The 17057-nt window shown below is 43.8% G+C and overlaps 1 protein-coding gene across 4 annotated transcripts in view; it reads right to left on the minus strand.

Annotated features, from left to right (window-relative positions):
- The window catches only part of FGD4 (FYVE, RhoGEF and PH domain containing 4), a 206249-nt gene that overhangs the window by 118888 nt on the left and 70304 nt on the right, over nt 1-17057 (minus strand). The window contains exon 1 of one of the 4 annotated variants that reach the window (XM_034780032.1): nt 5767-5964. The exons of 2 other annotated variants lie outside the window; for them this stretch is intronic. The gene's annotated coding sequence lies outside the window, so the exon portion shown is untranslated. Of the gene's footprint in view, nt 1-4452; nt 4532-5766; nt 5965-17057 lie in introns of those variants that run through there. One more of the 4 variants, XM_034780039.1, reaches the window with a different exon arrangement.

The following is a 17057-nucleotide window of genomic DNA, read 5'->3' on the forward strand; positions in this document are numbered from 1 at the left end:
CAAAGGGGCAGGACATTAGCATGGGAAACCCCAAATCTGGAATTACTGCCCTGGAAGATAAGGTTACTACAAAGTGATCATTAACAGTCTGTAGGAAGATGACTAGTCTTTTTCTTCAGATGAGTAATAGAAACTCTTTTGATAACCCTGCTGCCCACAAATATATGGAGAGCCTGGTAACAGTAAAGATGGCCCACAGTTCTCCAGCTGATAGTACATGGACTTCATGTTGCTAAAAGCCAAGCCAGTCAACCAAAATGAAAAACCTCAATATACAGAAGAGGATACAGTGCTTCAAGCACAGGATTGGGATTCAGGTGTTTGAGGTCTAGTGCTGACTGTTAGACTTATGACCTTGGGCAAATCAAACTGACTTATTTTCCCTTCTGTAACAGAGAAAAGATTGCAGACCTACTTCAAATGGGGGTGTTTTGCAACTGATGTTTGTATAACAGCGGTGGATGGAAAGTTCTGTATAGAAGTACAACAATCAGCATTTTCAAACTCAGCATTCATTTCCATACTTACGACCCCGAAGAGCCAGATTATCAGAGTTGTGGTGCACCCACAACTTCCACCTAAGTCAGAGAGCATTGTGGGTACTCAGCACCACTTTAAAAAAAAAAAAAAATCAGGCCTTTCATTTAGGCAATTAAATATGGATTTGGATGCCTAATCAGCATCCAAGTTTAAACATTTTGGTCATAACTCTTACTAGTATAAACGAATTTGGCAATCCAGAATGCGGTTTAAACACAGATTGTCCACTTGCTACAAGAAATCATTAACAGAGTGTAGTGCTGTTTTCTTAAACACCACAGATATCAGTAAAAAGCATGGTCCAAAACCCATCAGTGACTGTATATAAACATCTCTGAATGGATGGCTGAGAACAGGTTAAAAATTACAGCGAAGGCTCTTAATAGAAACAAGTGTGGAAAAAATATTTTCATTTAAAGGATGATCTCTGTGGTAAGACGTTGTAGGATCCTAGCACGAAGCAAAAATAGCCAATACAGCAATTACTGCAATTCAATTATTTCCACGGTTCTAGTCATTAAAAGGCAGCTTTATAATATGATGGCATCAGTCATCGTATCTGAAATGAAAATTTCCGTCTTGCATGTTTTTGCCTTGGGTAATCAAGTTAAGCTCCCCTGACAGTTGTGTAAAAAGTAAAGCTGGTCTAATAATGAACCACAGATTTGTGAATAAACAGCTTGATTTAGCTATGCTGCTACTTGTGGAGTCATATTATTACTTACAAGTATTAAGATAACCATCAGGAATTCATAAAAATGGTCATGAATCCCTGAAGTTTCACAAATTGATGATGTACATGGCAGTCTTCAGCTAGGTTTTAGCTGGCCAATCAGGGAGTAGAAGTACCATGAGCTAAATACATGCCATGAATAGGGATGAGTCAAAATGAAATATTCATAAGCCATTCACAAATGACCCACAGTCTGAAAAACAATTTGGCTGAAATATACAGAGTTCTAATGAGATCAGTCTCTATTCTTAAAGCAAAAAAAAAAAAAAAAAATTAAATTGCATTTTCAGTTGAGAGAATGTAATTTGACCAGCTCCAACCAAAAGCCAGGCAACTATTTTTCATTACGTATGCAAATTGTTGACCCAGCACGAAAACGCCTATGACAACAACAGTATTTGATGTGCATGCAACTTGTGAATGAGTTTCTCAATCAATCTAAAAATATCTTACTAAATAGCAGTCTGATCCTAAGCATGTGAGTAACTTTATTCACATGAATAGCCCTTCGGAACTCAAGATGGATTACTCACATTACCATCATGCATAAGCATTTGCAAGGTCAGGTTTTAGGACTGTTTGATTTAAATACTCAAATAGCCAGTTTGCTCAGTCTTTTCTTACATACAATAATAAACACACTATTTTGTTCCATGTTCATGGCATTCTAAGTAGTATCATCTTGCATTTAAATTACTGATTAATTATATATACCAGAGCAACTGGATGATAAAAAGCAACATTATTTTTATAATCTCACTTTAATCTTTTATTTCTGCCTCTTCTACCAACCCACTTACCTTCTGTACTTACTTCCCTATATGCAAAATGAGAATAAGGCTACTTACCTCACAGGTAAATTGTGAGAATTTATTCCTGTTTATAAAGCAATTTTGAGACCCTCCAAATCTTCTGTTAGATGTTGGTAATGGAGGGTAAAAAAGTATTATATTCTTCCCTACTGAATACAAATCCTTTGTAAAACACTAAAAATTCTATTATAAATGTATAAGTGTATTTTTAATCCTTCACTGCCACTCTCCGAGTTTTGTATATTTAGCTGTAGTTAGGCAAAATTTCATGACACCAAGAGCACTGATTTGCTTTCAACCAAATTAAGCTATTTCACAAATTTCCTAAATCCTTATATAGCAATTTCTAATTTGAGAGGGGAGAAAATGCAGACATCAGCAATATTTTTAAATTAAAAAAAGGCCTGGAAGGCACAAGTAATTTCATATAGAGGACTTACAAATAGACAAGCAGTAGCAACAACCTTGTCAGCAGGTTTTTCCTCCCACATCCAACATCCCTAGACCTCCATTATCTCACACAAGTTGCAAAGAGAGTGGCTTGTAAACAGACACTATGACTTTCCAAAACAATGAATGTTGAGAGAGGATTGCCAGCTTTAACCTTGAAACTAAGGAGCATCCTCAAGGAGGCAAACCACAAGCTGGGTTATTTTGTTTTTTTAATTCAAAACATATCAGTAAGCAGAAGAAAAATGTATCAAAACTAAACTTGTTTACAAACCCAGCAAGCTAACAGCCTGGATGCAATGCATAAATCCAAGTCATGTCAGACAGCATTCCAGAATAATGTGTCAAAGAAAACGCAGAAAGACTTGTCTGTTAGTGGGAAACAATTGGGTCAGTTTGCTGACAAGCCCTTTAGACTCCTTTACATTGAATCAAACCCATTATTCAATGCCAGGCTTCCTTTATAGTTTAATATACAGAGCTATTGCAAATGAGACTTAAGAAATGTCTCAATTAAGTACCTACACTATACATCCATTTCTGGCCATAGTATGTTGGTTATGTCTTTTTTGTTCATTAATTAAATGCATCCTGGAGTACTTTTTGTTGTTGTTTTTGGATGGAGCGGGGAAGGAGGTTGTGGCAAGATGCACTGAAGGTGATCTTTCCCTCATGTAGATCTCTTATAAAGGTAGCAGTGCTGCTCTGGGATAGTTTTTAGGGAGGAATTCCAAGGAGCGACAGAGTCCTTCTTTATGGTACTCCTCCTCAGAGGGGCTCAGCGCAACCTATTGACTCTGCTGACCGAGACAGCCAACGTTCCAGGATAGGTCTCCCTCATAACAGTGCATTGGACAAAGGCATTGTTGTAGCCCTCATTTGTCACTGAATCAGGTACGAAGGTCAGGGACATTTTACATATGTTGTCCACAATGCATTAAAGTAACTGATTTCATAAGAATCAAAGTCCACATATTTTAACATGATTCGTAGCATCCAGAAGATAAAAAAACAAACAAAAAAAACCCCAAACAAACACCACCCACTTATAACTGGCCAGATGCTTTAATGGATTAAATACTGACTGGCCTTTAAATCCCTCTGTCTGCAGATCAAGACTGACCCAGTGACCAAAGTTAATTTTTTTCCCCCAGATTTTGCACCCTCTTATATAAATTCCAATTTAAAAAAAATATTTTGTTGAAAGCCTATTTTAGACATTTACACCATGTTCATCATGGTCATTTAAAACTCAGAGATATATCTGAGAATGTCAGTTGTGAAGTCCTCCATTTACTCTGGAAACAGAACACAGGCAGTGGCAGTACAAATTCCATGCCAATTGTATAGCAAAAAATCACACAAGAAGCCACTTTTAAGTCCATTCCATTGTTGGCCTCTCTGCCTACACTTGCCAATGAGATCCTAATGGTATCAACTGTGATGGTGAATTCTGTGACTGACACCAGTCCAGTAGGAAATGAACTGGGACCAACAACTCATTTCACATAAGCCACAAAATAACCTTGACATAACTTTTGATCATTATGGACTTGAGCTGGGTCAAAAGTAATGTTCTAATGGTGAAACTCTAATCTCTTTCCAACCATGAGCCAGTCTGCTCCTTGAAATTCTTTTAAATAGTACCCAAATATAAAAGTACAAACACAAGTAGTACACATGAACAAGTGTGCCACAACTGTAAGTCTAATATAAAACAAGCTCTAGATAAATGACACTGTTCAATCTTAGAACACTTAATTGTGAAGGAGGAAGGGATCTGTCCAAAAGCAAAACCATTTAATTATTACAAAAGATGGTACAGCCCCTACCAAAACTACTACCCCACTTCCACCATGTATAAACATGGCATTGTTCCTTTACACATTTAAAAGCACTTTAAGCCTATCTACCTACCTCCAGAGCATATGCAGTCATGCTACTGTGCGTTCTACATAACAAACCCATATACTGTAGTGCTGCCACCATAACTGCTCCAGGGATAAGAACTAAATGTTCAGTACTACAAGACTTTTAAAAAAACATGCACAACACTGCCAGATTAAAAATTTACCATTTTCAACTGTTATTTCACACGCTGTTGACTTATTAACTATGTCATTTTCCAACTTTCCTCTCAGACTCTGACCTACTGACATTTTAAGCGCACAGACAGACAGCAGATCAGTGGATTGAGGAGGACTGACATGGTATAATTAAAAGGCATTAGTGCTGCCCTCCCCCATACAAAATAAAAATGGCAGTCTTGGTAAGATGCATGCAGCATAAGCGCTTTATTTCAAAAGAAAATCCCAAAACATGGCCAGAAATCCTTGCAGAAGGGACACTATCTTAATGATGATTTTTAGCACAATAGTGCTTTAAGTCCCTTGTATAAAGGCAACAGTAATTGTACACAAAAAATGTTAACTCAAGCATTTGTTATACCTACTACCTCCTACAGCACAACAAAAACGTTTAAAAAGGACTCCATAGCTACAGAAGAAAGGAGCCTTACAAATGAAAATGCGTCTCCCTAATTTTACACTTGCTTTTACTGAAACCCTGACATGAAAGCACTGTCACGTTGTTTCCACACGCACAGCACCAGCACCCTGAGAACTCGGGCAAAGTCACTGCACAATTGAACTGTATATTGTTACAAAATAAAGATTCTAAACGTTTGATCTGTCAGTGAGTTCGGGGTAGCGGTGAAGGGGGGGGGAAGGGGAATTGATCTCGCGTTCGACTACCATTTCATGTTCTAAGTCACTTACATGAACTATCTAAACCAACCATGTATCTATTGTACCGGTACCTCTATTTGAATGCCCCCCCCCCCCGGTCCCAATCCCCCCTTCCAAAACAAAACAAACGTGAAGCTCACCACAAGCTACTCAAAGAAAAAGAAATTAACATAAAAAAGTGTGTAAATCAGTCAGTCAGTTAATTAGTTCAATGTGTAATGGGGGCAAGGAACAGTGTTTCACATAGAAAAGAGGTATGAATTGCCCCAATTCGGCTAGTCATTATTCTCATTTCCTGTTTCAGAGATCCAAAACTCAACTGCTTAAAATGAGACACAAGAATCTATAGAACATTAATATTTCCAGTCTTTACTGATAAAAATTGCTAGACTCAACGACTAATAGTTATTCATCTCTAGATCACGAAACCATATATTGCATCAATATTACAAAAATGTATATATAGGGTGTATTTAGTACTTACCTTATAAAAGCTGCATTTACTCCTCTTGGCTAGAAATCATTAATAGTTTTGGTAAAATCCCTTTATGTGCTCTTCCAGCTTGCTAATTCAAAGCTTCCATTAACACACTCCATTGCAGATAATTGCAGACAGCACACGCTCCCCTGCTTTTGCCAGTCCCCAACACAGTAAGGATAATCACATTCCAGCGGGGAGTGAACAGATGGTGGATTCCATGGCAACCAACTCTCCTAAGGCTATTGGTAGAGTGTGTGACTACCACTTATTGGGTAACAATCACTCTTTGTGCTTCAGCCTTGCAAATCCTTAATGAAGGGACATATAAGCTTCTAGCACTCACTGGGCATGCCTAGGCAGGTGTTTTGCCATTTAAACAAGGCACTGCACCACAAAAAAAGCTTTCATCTGGATTTAACCTTAATGGTGTCTATGCCTAATATTTTGGGCAGGTTTAATGCTGAAGAATAAGATCACACAAAGTTCAACTTGAAGTCTATTAAAAATAGCTCTCAACAAACAGTTATGGACACACATAATTATCTTCTAGATTTATTCTTCACCTTAGTAATTTCCAGAAGGGTTAAGTGCACTCATTCAGTTTTTTCTTTCCCTAATGAACTAATTTCCAAACCATACTGGATAGATTGAGATTTACATTATCTCACAAGCAAACAAAACAGCTGTTAAAAATTTAAATCTTATTCATAAAACAATACAAGAATGTAGGAGTGTTAGGTAAACTAAGTCAATGCTAGTATGGAAAAAATAATAATTGTCAGAACAATTTTCCAAAGGATGGTTTATTTCCACTGGAAAGGGTTTCATACCTACTTTGTTGGAACACTTGCTGCATTTTCTGGAGCTACTACGCTTTGCGTTACCTAAAAATGTTCTAATCTCCTAATTTAGGGTTTTATTCAACAAGAATATTGCAGTTCCTTGCTTTTGTTGTTAGAGCCTCTGCTGGGTTCTCTGTCTCTGCATACAGTAAGACTAACGCTGATTCAGCAGCCAAAAGCTACCTGTTCTCCGAAGAAGTGGGCTGTAGTCCACGAAAGCTTATGCTCGAATAAATTTGTTAGTCTCTAAGGTTCCACAAGTACTCCTGTTCTTTTTTCTGTTCTCCACGGGCAATCTGAATATGAAGCACAGAGGAGTGTCTGGAAAAAACGCTCTTTGGACTGTGCAGTAACTGAAGCTACCCATCTCACCTGACCATACCTATCTAGTAAGACGCCTACATTGACACATGTAGCAATGGCGCAGTCTTAGCAAAATCCTCAGTGACATTATTTTGAGAGGACAGAAAGAACAGGGAAGTGTTTTTTCAAGAACAATTGATAGCAGTCTTGCCTGCAGAGAAGACAGAGCCTTGAAGGCATACATTAAGGCTTTAATTGCATGCCATCCTCATTCAAAATAATAAGAGCCCTATTTAGTAATAGAACATGCCTGTCAGTTTACCAATATTTTGTGGGTGGGATCTGTTTTCACTGCCTCGCCCTCCAAAACTCTGTCATTCATACTTTACAGTGCTTTGGAAAATGGAGGAGGACTTTTTAAACTGATGCCAAACCACCCAGTATCTGGGATCCATCCTAAGCATGGGGTGTTTCCAAATCAACAGACTTACTATATGGAAAAAAGAAAAAAGAAAGAAAAAGAAAAAGAAAAAAAACCCTTTCCCCCTCCTTCCCCAACAATACCGCTCTTATATTCTGCTAGCTAGCCCTGATCCTGCAGCCCCATTAGCAATTCCTAACGGAGAATGAGAAGCCCTCTATTGGACCCCACTGTGATAAATCTTATGATTTCCCTGCAGATGATGCTGCATACAGTGAGACCACTCAGTGCTGCCCTTCATTCCTGGATCCTCAATTCCTTTCATCCTCATTGCACCACTGAGCTATATAAGTTGATATAAAAGAACAAAGCTGGTATAAAAGAGAACAAAAAAATATATAGTTCTAAATTAAAATAAACCTAACTATTGCTAATAATTTGTTTTAGGGTAGCACCTAGAGCAGGGTTCGGCAACATTTGGCACGCAGCTCGCCAGGGTAAGCACCCTAGTGGGCTGGGCCAGTTTATTTACCTGCTGACGCAGCAGGTTTGGGCAATCGCGGCCCCCACTGGCCGTGGTTCGCTGTCCCGGGCCAATGGAGGCGGCGAGAAGCTGTGGCCAGCACATCCCTCGCCCGCGCCACTTCTCGCCACCCCTATTGGCCTGGGACGGCTAACCGTGGCCAGTGGGGGCCGCGATCGGCTGAACCTGCCACGTCAGCAGGTAAATAAATTGGACCGGCCCGCTAGTGTGCTTACCCTGGCGAGCCGCGTGCCTAACGTTGCCAACCCCTGACCTAGAGACTGCTGGAGAGATTGGAGCCCCATTGTTGTAGCCACTGTACAAACATGTAATAAGAGAGTCCCTGCCCCAAAGAGATTACAGTCTTAATAGACAAAATAGACAAAGGGTAGGAGAAGAAGGAGGCACATGCAGGCTAAGTGACTTACCCATGGCGTCACAGTAAATCGGTGGCAGAGCTGGGATGAGAATGCAGGCAGTACCCTGTCCATTAGACCACACTGCCTCGCAATGTTAACTGATGTCTGAAATGCTTTACAAGTGACATTGGGGTTCAGAAGCCCAAAACTAGATCTGCTACTTCCCCTCATGTCTGTGTAGACCCCAGACAATTCTCTCTGCAAATTCCTATCCATTCCCATTCCAAAACCATGACAGGCAAAATGAGAACACTCAGGTGGAACTGGGTAAGAGGAGAATTGATAGGCAACGCAATGAAATGGTACAAGCTGTGATGCAAGTAGCCCCTGCGATGTTTCACTCTGTATTCTTTATGAAAATATACTTATGATATGCAGTGGCGGATTAATAATTTTGCCGCCCCAAGGCCGGGAAATAATTGCCGCCCTGGCCCTGCCCTTTCCCCGTCCCCATTCCAACCCCTCTCCCCAAAGTCCCCGCCCCAACTCCGCCCCCTCCCTTCCCCTATTGGATCCCTTCCCCAAATCCCCACCCTCGGCCCCGCTTCTTCCCCCAGTGCGTGGCCTCCCCCCTCCTTCCCCCTCCCTCCCTCCCTGCCCCGCAAAACAGCTGGTTTCGTGGCGCAAGCGCTGGGAGGGAGAGAAACAGGACGCCGCAGCACGCTTGCAGAGAAGGCGGAGGTGAGCTGGAGCAGGGGGGCGGGTCGCGGAGGGGAGCTTCCGCCTCTGAAAATTTGTTGGCCTAGGCAATAATACGGCGCTGATGATATGAATATGACATAACGGATATACATTAGGCAAGATGGGTCTTGTAAGATATCATTGGAAAGGTTATAATTTATTGAATGTAATTATCCAATTTGTATGCCTGTATCATTTCTGTATCTGAAGATAGGAATATTGACTATGTATCTGTATTTCAACTATGCTACTTTGGGTGACACCCACTGCCAACCCTTCAGGTACAACAATGGAAAAGCCAGACAGGGCGGATGGCCCATCAGCGAGGAAAATGGACTGTGAAAGGCTTGGCCTTCTTGCGGAAACGCCATACTGCCACTGACTCATGAACGCTGTGATACTATGGAGTCAGGTGGTCTTGTCGGCTGATACTAAACATTACCTAGGACTTCTTGTAACTTTCCACTGGAAGGGAAGGGGGGGGGGGGAGAGGGGGAAGGTGTCAAGTTTGGGAAACAAAGGATTTCCCGCCTTATGTAAATCCTATTTAAGGGTGGGGAGGAAGGCAAATTGGACGACTCCTCTCCATGGCCTGTCTGCCCAAGAAGACAGACTGCTAAAGCCACCTGAAGGGAAGGGGGCGGGGGGGTCCTGACTGAGACAGGGGGTCCAATCTGAAAAGAAATATAACTGGAACTCTGAAGCACAGAAACTTTGCAATCTGCCTAAAAACAACATTTAGGGTAAGTAATTACATTTTGTAACTTGTTTCTTTAGTATATTGAGCTTAGCTCGCGTACTTTGTTTTATTTGTTCAATAATCTGCTTTGTTCTGTGTTATCTCTTATATTCACTTAAACTAACCTTTTGTTGTTAATAAACTTATTGCTTGTTTATAATATAACCCAGTTTATGTAATTTCTAACTTGGGAGGGGGAGAAGTTGTGCATATCTCCCTCCACACTGAGGGAGGGGGTGAAGTTCATAAAACCTTTGTGTTTGTACTCCTTAAAGGGATACGGCATGTGAGTGCTGGGGGAGCCCTCTCACACAGAGCTGACTTCAGTGGATCTCTGCAGCAGGGTGTGGCCTTATGTGCTTGGCTGGAAGAGGCTTGTGAGCCTAACCCAGCAAGACCAGGTAAAGGGGACTCAGGCTGGCAGAATAGGTTGATTGAGTAGGCGGAGGATCAGTTAAACCCCAGCACATCAGGGGACACCCCAAAGGGCCCAAACCCCTCACAGCCCCCATCACAGAAAGGTGAGGGAACACTGACTGAAATGGCTGGGTAACATGAGATGTTGAGACGTAGGATATGTTGGTCAGAGTACAAGATCTAGTAGTCCCGGAAAAAGATTACAAGGAAGACCCAGAAAAAGGTGATTTGAGACACTGAAGGACAACACAAAGAAGGTCAGCGTCAGCTTGGAAGACTCACTCGACAGGAATGTTTGGAGATGAACAAGGACTGCTGATCCCAACTAATGGGGCAAAGCAAAGGCGAAGAAGAAGATAAGGCAGACTAATATAGGTCTGTATTATTTGAATACCTCAATCTTTAATGTATTTATCCTCACAACACCCCTGTGAGGTAGGGTACTATCATCGCCCTTTTACAGATGGGGAACTGAGGCACTGAGAGGCTAAGTGATTTGTCCAAGTTCCCACAGAAGTCTATGACAGAGCAGGTAACTGCACTCGGATCTCCCAAGTCTTAGCCTAGTGCCCTAATCACTAGACCATCCTTCCACTCCAACTCCCAGTGCCTGTGCCACCTTGGATAATGGCTAAAGATCCCCTAACTCACTGAAAGCTAAGGAGATTGGTAAGAGCTGATTAAATGCATAGGAATTGCTGCTGTCCTTGAGGATTTTTGGAGTGTTTTGCTGAGGAGAGTGAAGTGTGGATGGGAACTGTGGGGCTGCCATTCTTCTCTGGCTCTAAGGGAGTTCAAATCTCTCTCTCTCTCTCTCTCTCTCTCTCTCTCTCTCTCTCTCACACACACACACACACACACACACACACACACACTTTTATGCCATGCTGCAGAGCCATGCTGTGGTCTCCAAACTTTTTACACACAAGATCACTTTTTGAATTTAAATGCAACCCAGGATTTACCCCAACCTGCTCATGCCATCCTCCCTCCCTCCGTCACTTGCTCTCCCCCACCCTCACTCGCTTTCACCAGGCTGGGACAGGGAGATGGGGTTCGGGAGCGGGCTCTGGGCTGGGGCTGAGGGGTTTTGGATATGGGAGGGAGCTCCAGACAGAGCGTGGGTCAGGGAGTGGGGTGCAGGAGGGGGCATGGGATGCAAGCTCTGGGAGGGGGCTCCAGGCTGGGGCAGAGTGCTGGGGTGCAGGAGGGGGCTCAGGGCTGGGGCCAGGGTGCAGGAGAGGGCATGGGGCACTAGCTCCGGGAGGGGGCTCAGGGCTAGGGCAGAGGGTTGGGGTGCGGGCTCCCGCTGGGTGGTGCTTACTTTGTGTGGCTCCCGGTCAGCAGCGCAGCGGGGCTAAGGCAAGCTCCCTGCCTGCCCCGGCACTGCGCTGCTCCCGGAAGCAGCTGGCATGTCCCTGCGGCCCCTTGGGGGTGGGGACATGTTGTTCCACATGCTGCCCCTCTCTGCAGGCACCACCCCTGCAGCTCCCTTTGGCCTCAATTCCCCATTCCCGGCCAATGGGAGCTGCAGGGGCGGTGCTTGCAGACAGGGCTGGCTCCAGGCACCAGCTCAGCAAGCAAGTGCTTGGGGCAGCCAAGGGGAAGAGGCGGCACGTCGGGCTCTTCGGCGGCGGGTCCATCGGTCCCTCTCGGAGGGAAGGATCTGCCGTCGAAGAAGAAAACGGTGTGGGGGAGCTGCCGCCGATTGCGGCTTTTTTTTTTTCCCCCACCGCTTGGGGCGGCAAAAACCCTGGAGCCGGCCCTGCTTGCAGACAGGAGCAGCGCGGAGACCCACTGCTGCCCCTGTCCCCTGGGGCTGTGCCACCACAAGGATATGCCGGCCACTTCCATGTCCGGGAGCGGCATGGGGCCAGGGCAGGCAGGGAGCCTGCCTTAACCCTGTTGCGCCACTAGGCTGTTAGCGGCCGAAGATCATGATGGACTATCAGAGGCCCTAGGATCAACCAGTTGATCATGATGTACCGGTTGGTGACCCTGCTGTAGAGAGACTGTGAAGTCATCACCTTAAGCAGATCAGAGGGAATGTATAGGTGTATTTACTAAGGCAGCATTTTTCAAAGTTTGTGTTGCAACCCAGTACTGGGTTGCGGCATGTCAGGCACTGGGTGGCTCCAGTCAGCACTGCTGACCAGGACGTTAAAAGTCCTATTGGTGGTGCTGCCCAGCTAAGCCAGGCTAGTGCCTACCTGCTCCAACACCACGCTACACCCCAGAAGTGGCCAGCAGTGGGTCTGGCTTCTAGGCAGGGGGACAACGGGGCTCTGTGCGCTGCCCCCACCCTGAGCACTGGCTCACACTGGAGCACAGTGCAGTCCATGGTGCTGGACAGGTGGGAAGCCAGCATCTGCACCCCAGCTGCACCGCTGACTGGGAGTCACTGGAGGTAAGTCCGAACCCCAACTCTGCACCACAATCTTCTTCCCCAGCCCTGAGCTCCTCCCAAACCTGGAACCCTTTTCTGTACCCCAAACCTCTCATCCCCAGCCCCACCCCAGAGCCCTGACCCCAACCCTCTGCCCCAGCCCTGACCTCCTTCCACATCCCAAACCCCTCACCCCCAGCTCCGTTGAGTCATGGGCATCACCAATTTTCAACTGGCTCCCCAGAAAAAGAGCTTGAAAAATCACTGTACTAAGGTAAATCCCACAATAAAAACATTATTTAACTACAACAGAATGGTGAATCCTATGTGGAAAACCCCAATATAGTTACCACCCCATAATAACAAAGTTATTTATAAAGTATTTCCAGTGCTGGTTGTGTAGGTTTATATATATATAAAAATAAAATCCTTGTTCATTAAACCTGAAAGACTGTCATACAATGGCCTAACCCTGTATAATATCTTTTAAGTCCTGAAGAGACAGAGCCCTGGCCTGTATTTCAACAGAGAGATAACCTGCACCTCAGGCTAAGGGGAGTATATTAGAGTTATATGTAATATTACTCAGCATCCTCTCTTTACCCCGGTACAGGTGGCTAATGCATTAGTCAGAGACCCTATAACAGTGTTTGCCATCTGTTTAGTTGATGTATCAAGAGAACAGTTTGATGCACCTTAAATTCCAACTGCCATAGGAGGAAAGTGATGCAGAAAGCACTACTGGCAATTCTTTGCCACCAGCTGATAGGCCTTAGAACTGCCTTTCTTAGATGTTCATGCACAAAGTCTTTTTGCGCTGCTGCAGAGTATGAAAGTCTTGCACAGCAATTTTCTGACAAATTGGCACGACTATTTTGCAAGTCAGCTTGCTGCTCTCTAGCCTGAAGCTCCTTCAGTGGGGGCTAGCTTAGTTAGCACTACCGTTATCCAGGAAATCAGGTCCTGATATTTAATCATTCGACTACAGAGTCTGCCCTATCTATGACCACAGCTATCGACTCTAATGCCAAGCCAGCAGGGGGTGGCAAAGAACAGCAACATCTTAAGTTTTGCTAACAGCAGCAGAAGCTGTGCCAAATGAATGCTCAAAATACCGTGTGTGTGTGTGTGAATTGCCACAACTTGTGTTGGTCATGCTGTCTGGAGTGGCTCACGACCATGAGTGCCAACCTCAGGGCAGATTGTCAAAAAGCAGGGCAGACACACCAAACTAATTGTATGTGTGACGGGTTGGATCATAGAAACCCCCTTGGAAGCTGCCAACCAATGTGCCAAGACTACTTCTATTCCTGTTTTCCCTGCCAGCTCAAGACTCCAGCACCCTGTCTTGCTGAGCCAGACACTCCCGTCTGCTCCAACACAGACCCAGGGTCTGAATTACTTGCCCCAAAGCTGCAGGTTTACCTGAAAACAGCTCACAGAAGTGTGCTTGTCTTTAGCACTCAGATGCTCAACTCCCAATGGGGTCTAAACCCAAATAAATTCATTTTACCCTGCATAAAGCTTGTACAGGGTAAACTCAAATTGTTCGCCCTCTATAACACTGATAGAGAGATATGCACAGTTGTTTGCTCCCCCCAGGTACTAATACATACTCTGAGTTAATAAGGAAAAAGATTTTATTAAATACAGAAAGTAGGATTTAAGTGGTTCCAAGTAGTAACAGACAGAACAAAGTAAGTCACCAAGCAAAATAAAATAAAATGCGCAAATCTATGTCTAGTCAAACTATATACAGATAATCTCACCCTTAGAGATGCTTCAGTAAGTTTTTTCCTCAGACTGGACACCTTCCAGGCCTGGGCACAATTCTTTCCCCTGGTACAGCTCTTGTTCTAGCTTAGGTGTTAGCTAGGGGATTCCTCATGATGGCTTTTCTCCTCCCTTTGTTCTGTTCCACCCCTTTATATATCTTTTGCATAAGGCGGGAACCCTTTGTCCCTCTGGGTTTCCACCCCCCACCCCCACTGGAAAAGCACCAGATTAAAGATGGGTTTCAGAGTAACAGCCATGTTAGTCTGTATCCGCAAAAAGAAGAATAGGAGTACTTGTGGCACCTTAGAGACTAACAAATTTATTAGAGCATAAGCTTTCGTGGACTACAGCCCACTTCTTCGGAAGCAGGGGTAGTCTTTGCACATCGGGTGGCAGCTCCCAAGGGGGTTTCTGTGATCCAACCCGTCACAGTGGCGTAGTCGAGCAGGGTCTGTGCACAGCTGATTGCTTTGAGATACTGGTAGTGATTTTAAGTGAGTTTTAAGTGTGGTGGCTGGAGAACAGACAAAGTGGTTACTGGTTTGTTATTTTCTGTTTGCTTATTTCGGGAAAGGGAAGTAGGGACAGAAAAGGAAGCAAAATAAGTAAGAATGAAGATCAAAGGAAGCTAAAACTACACAAGTTGCAAATTGCCCAGAAAGACTGAAAAATGGGCATTGGGAATGTCTCTGTTAACTAAGAAGCCCCTGAGCTGAGTGCATCTCAGTTTCAGTGAACTGCAGATGGGTGTGGCCCAACCTCTGTCTGTGCTGAAGCTGACTGGAGTGTCTAATTTAGCAAGACAGGAGTGGAGGGGTGCCTGTTCTGGCAGGAGGGTGTTCTCTGTGGTATCCCAGCTCATCAAGTGATGGTCTCAAGGGAAGACAAATGGAAATTGATGTACAATTTGCCTGGGAAAAGGCTGACCTGGAAAAAGGAAAGGCTGCCCACCAGCCTGGACTTAAGAGACAAAGCAAGTAAAACCCAGAAGCATGACCTGGCTGTAATGGAGTGAAAGAGGTGCACAGAGACATGTATCCTGGAGCTGGAAGTTGGGGTCCTGGTGACTGCTGTGGTGGGAACAAACCCCAAGGACTCTAGCTGGAAGCAAACCCAACCTGAGTGAAAGGGGGGGGATTTGGCTGACTAGCGAAAGGTCCCTCATAGCTGGTAGCTGTGAGCCTACAGCTGGATCAGGGTCTCTTTCCCTTTTGGGGGGACACAGGAGTGTCTGCCCCATAGGGGAGCCCAAAAACGAATTTTAGGAATACTGCCTCCGCCATGGTCAGTGTCCAAGTCTCTGGCAGTAAGTTCAGGAGGAGGGTGTGACGTTGTGCAGTCTATATGGTTTTATAAAAACTTGATAATAAGTCAATATAATGTAACTGAGATGGTTTTAGAGAAAATACGGTAATAAGTGAATGTAACGTAACTGGGATATGCTTCATGCAAAAGGTCTCTTGTAAGGTATCATTACAAAGCTTATAATCTACTGAGTATGATCATCTGATTTGTATAAATGTACCACTCTTGTATCCAAAACTAGAAATATAAAATGTAACTCTGAGGGCCTATTGTAATTGTGTAAAGTGTGGACCATTAATGATGGTTTGGAATCTTGATGACTCCCATTGTCTGCAGATGGCTGTATTTACCTGTGAGTCTTTCTGTATATGTGTGTGCTGGCAAGTGAGTAATGAAGTCTTGCAGTGACATGTGATCATGTCACCTGAACTGGAATCCATCTTTAACCTGGTGCTTTTCCAGTGAGGTGGGGGTGGAAACCCAGATAGACAAAGAGTTCCCGCCTTATGCAAAAGATATATAAAGGGGGGAAGAGAACAGAGAGGGAGAGAAGCCATCATGAAGAATCCCCTAGCTATCACCTGAGCTGCAACAAGAGCTGCACCAGGGGAAAGAATTGTGCCCAGGCCTGGAAGGTGTCCAGTCTGAGAAAAACTTACTGAAGCATCTCTGAGGGTGAGATTATCTGTATTCAGTTTGATTAGGCATAGATTTGCGCATTTTATTTTATTTTGCTTGTGACTTACTTTGTTCTGTCTGTTACTACTTTGAACCACTTAAATCCTACTGTCTGTATTTAATAAAATTGCTTTCTATTTAGTAATTCACTCAGAGTATGTATTAATACCTGGGGGAGCAAACAACTGTGCATATCTCTCTATCAGTGTTATAGAGGGCGAACAATTTATGAGTTTGCCCTGCATAAACTTTATGCAGGGTAAAACAGATTTATCTGGATTTATCTGGGTTTAGACCCCATTGGGAGTTGGGCATCTGAGTGCTAAAGACAAGCACATGCATCCGAAGAAGTGGGCTGTAGTCCACGAAAGCTTATGCTCTAATAAATTTGTTAGTCTCTAAGGTGCCACAAGTACTCCTATTCTTCTTTTTTTAGATTAAAGATGGATTCCAGTTCAGGTGACATGATCATATGTCACTGCCAGACTTCATTACCCACTTGCCAGCACACACATATACAGGAAGACTCACAGGTAAACACAGCCATCTGCAGACAATGGTCCTCGTTAATGGGAGGCATCAAGATTCCAAACCACCATTAATGGCCCACACTTTGCATAATTACAATAGGCCCTCAGAGTTATATTTCATATTTCTAGTTTTAGATACAAGAATGGTACATTTATACAAATAGGATGATCACACTCAGTAGATTATAAGTAGATTATTTGTAATGATACCCTACAAGAGACCTTCTGCATGAAGCATATCCCAGTCACATTATATTCACTTATTAGCATGTTT

This window comes from Trachemys scripta, chromosome 1 (assembly GCF_013100865.1).
Source record: "Trachemys scripta elegans isolate TJP31775 chromosome 1, CAS_Tse_1.0, whole genome shotgun sequence".
Classification (NCBI taxonomy): Eukaryota; Metazoa; Chordata; order Testudines; family Emydidae; genus Trachemys; species Trachemys scripta.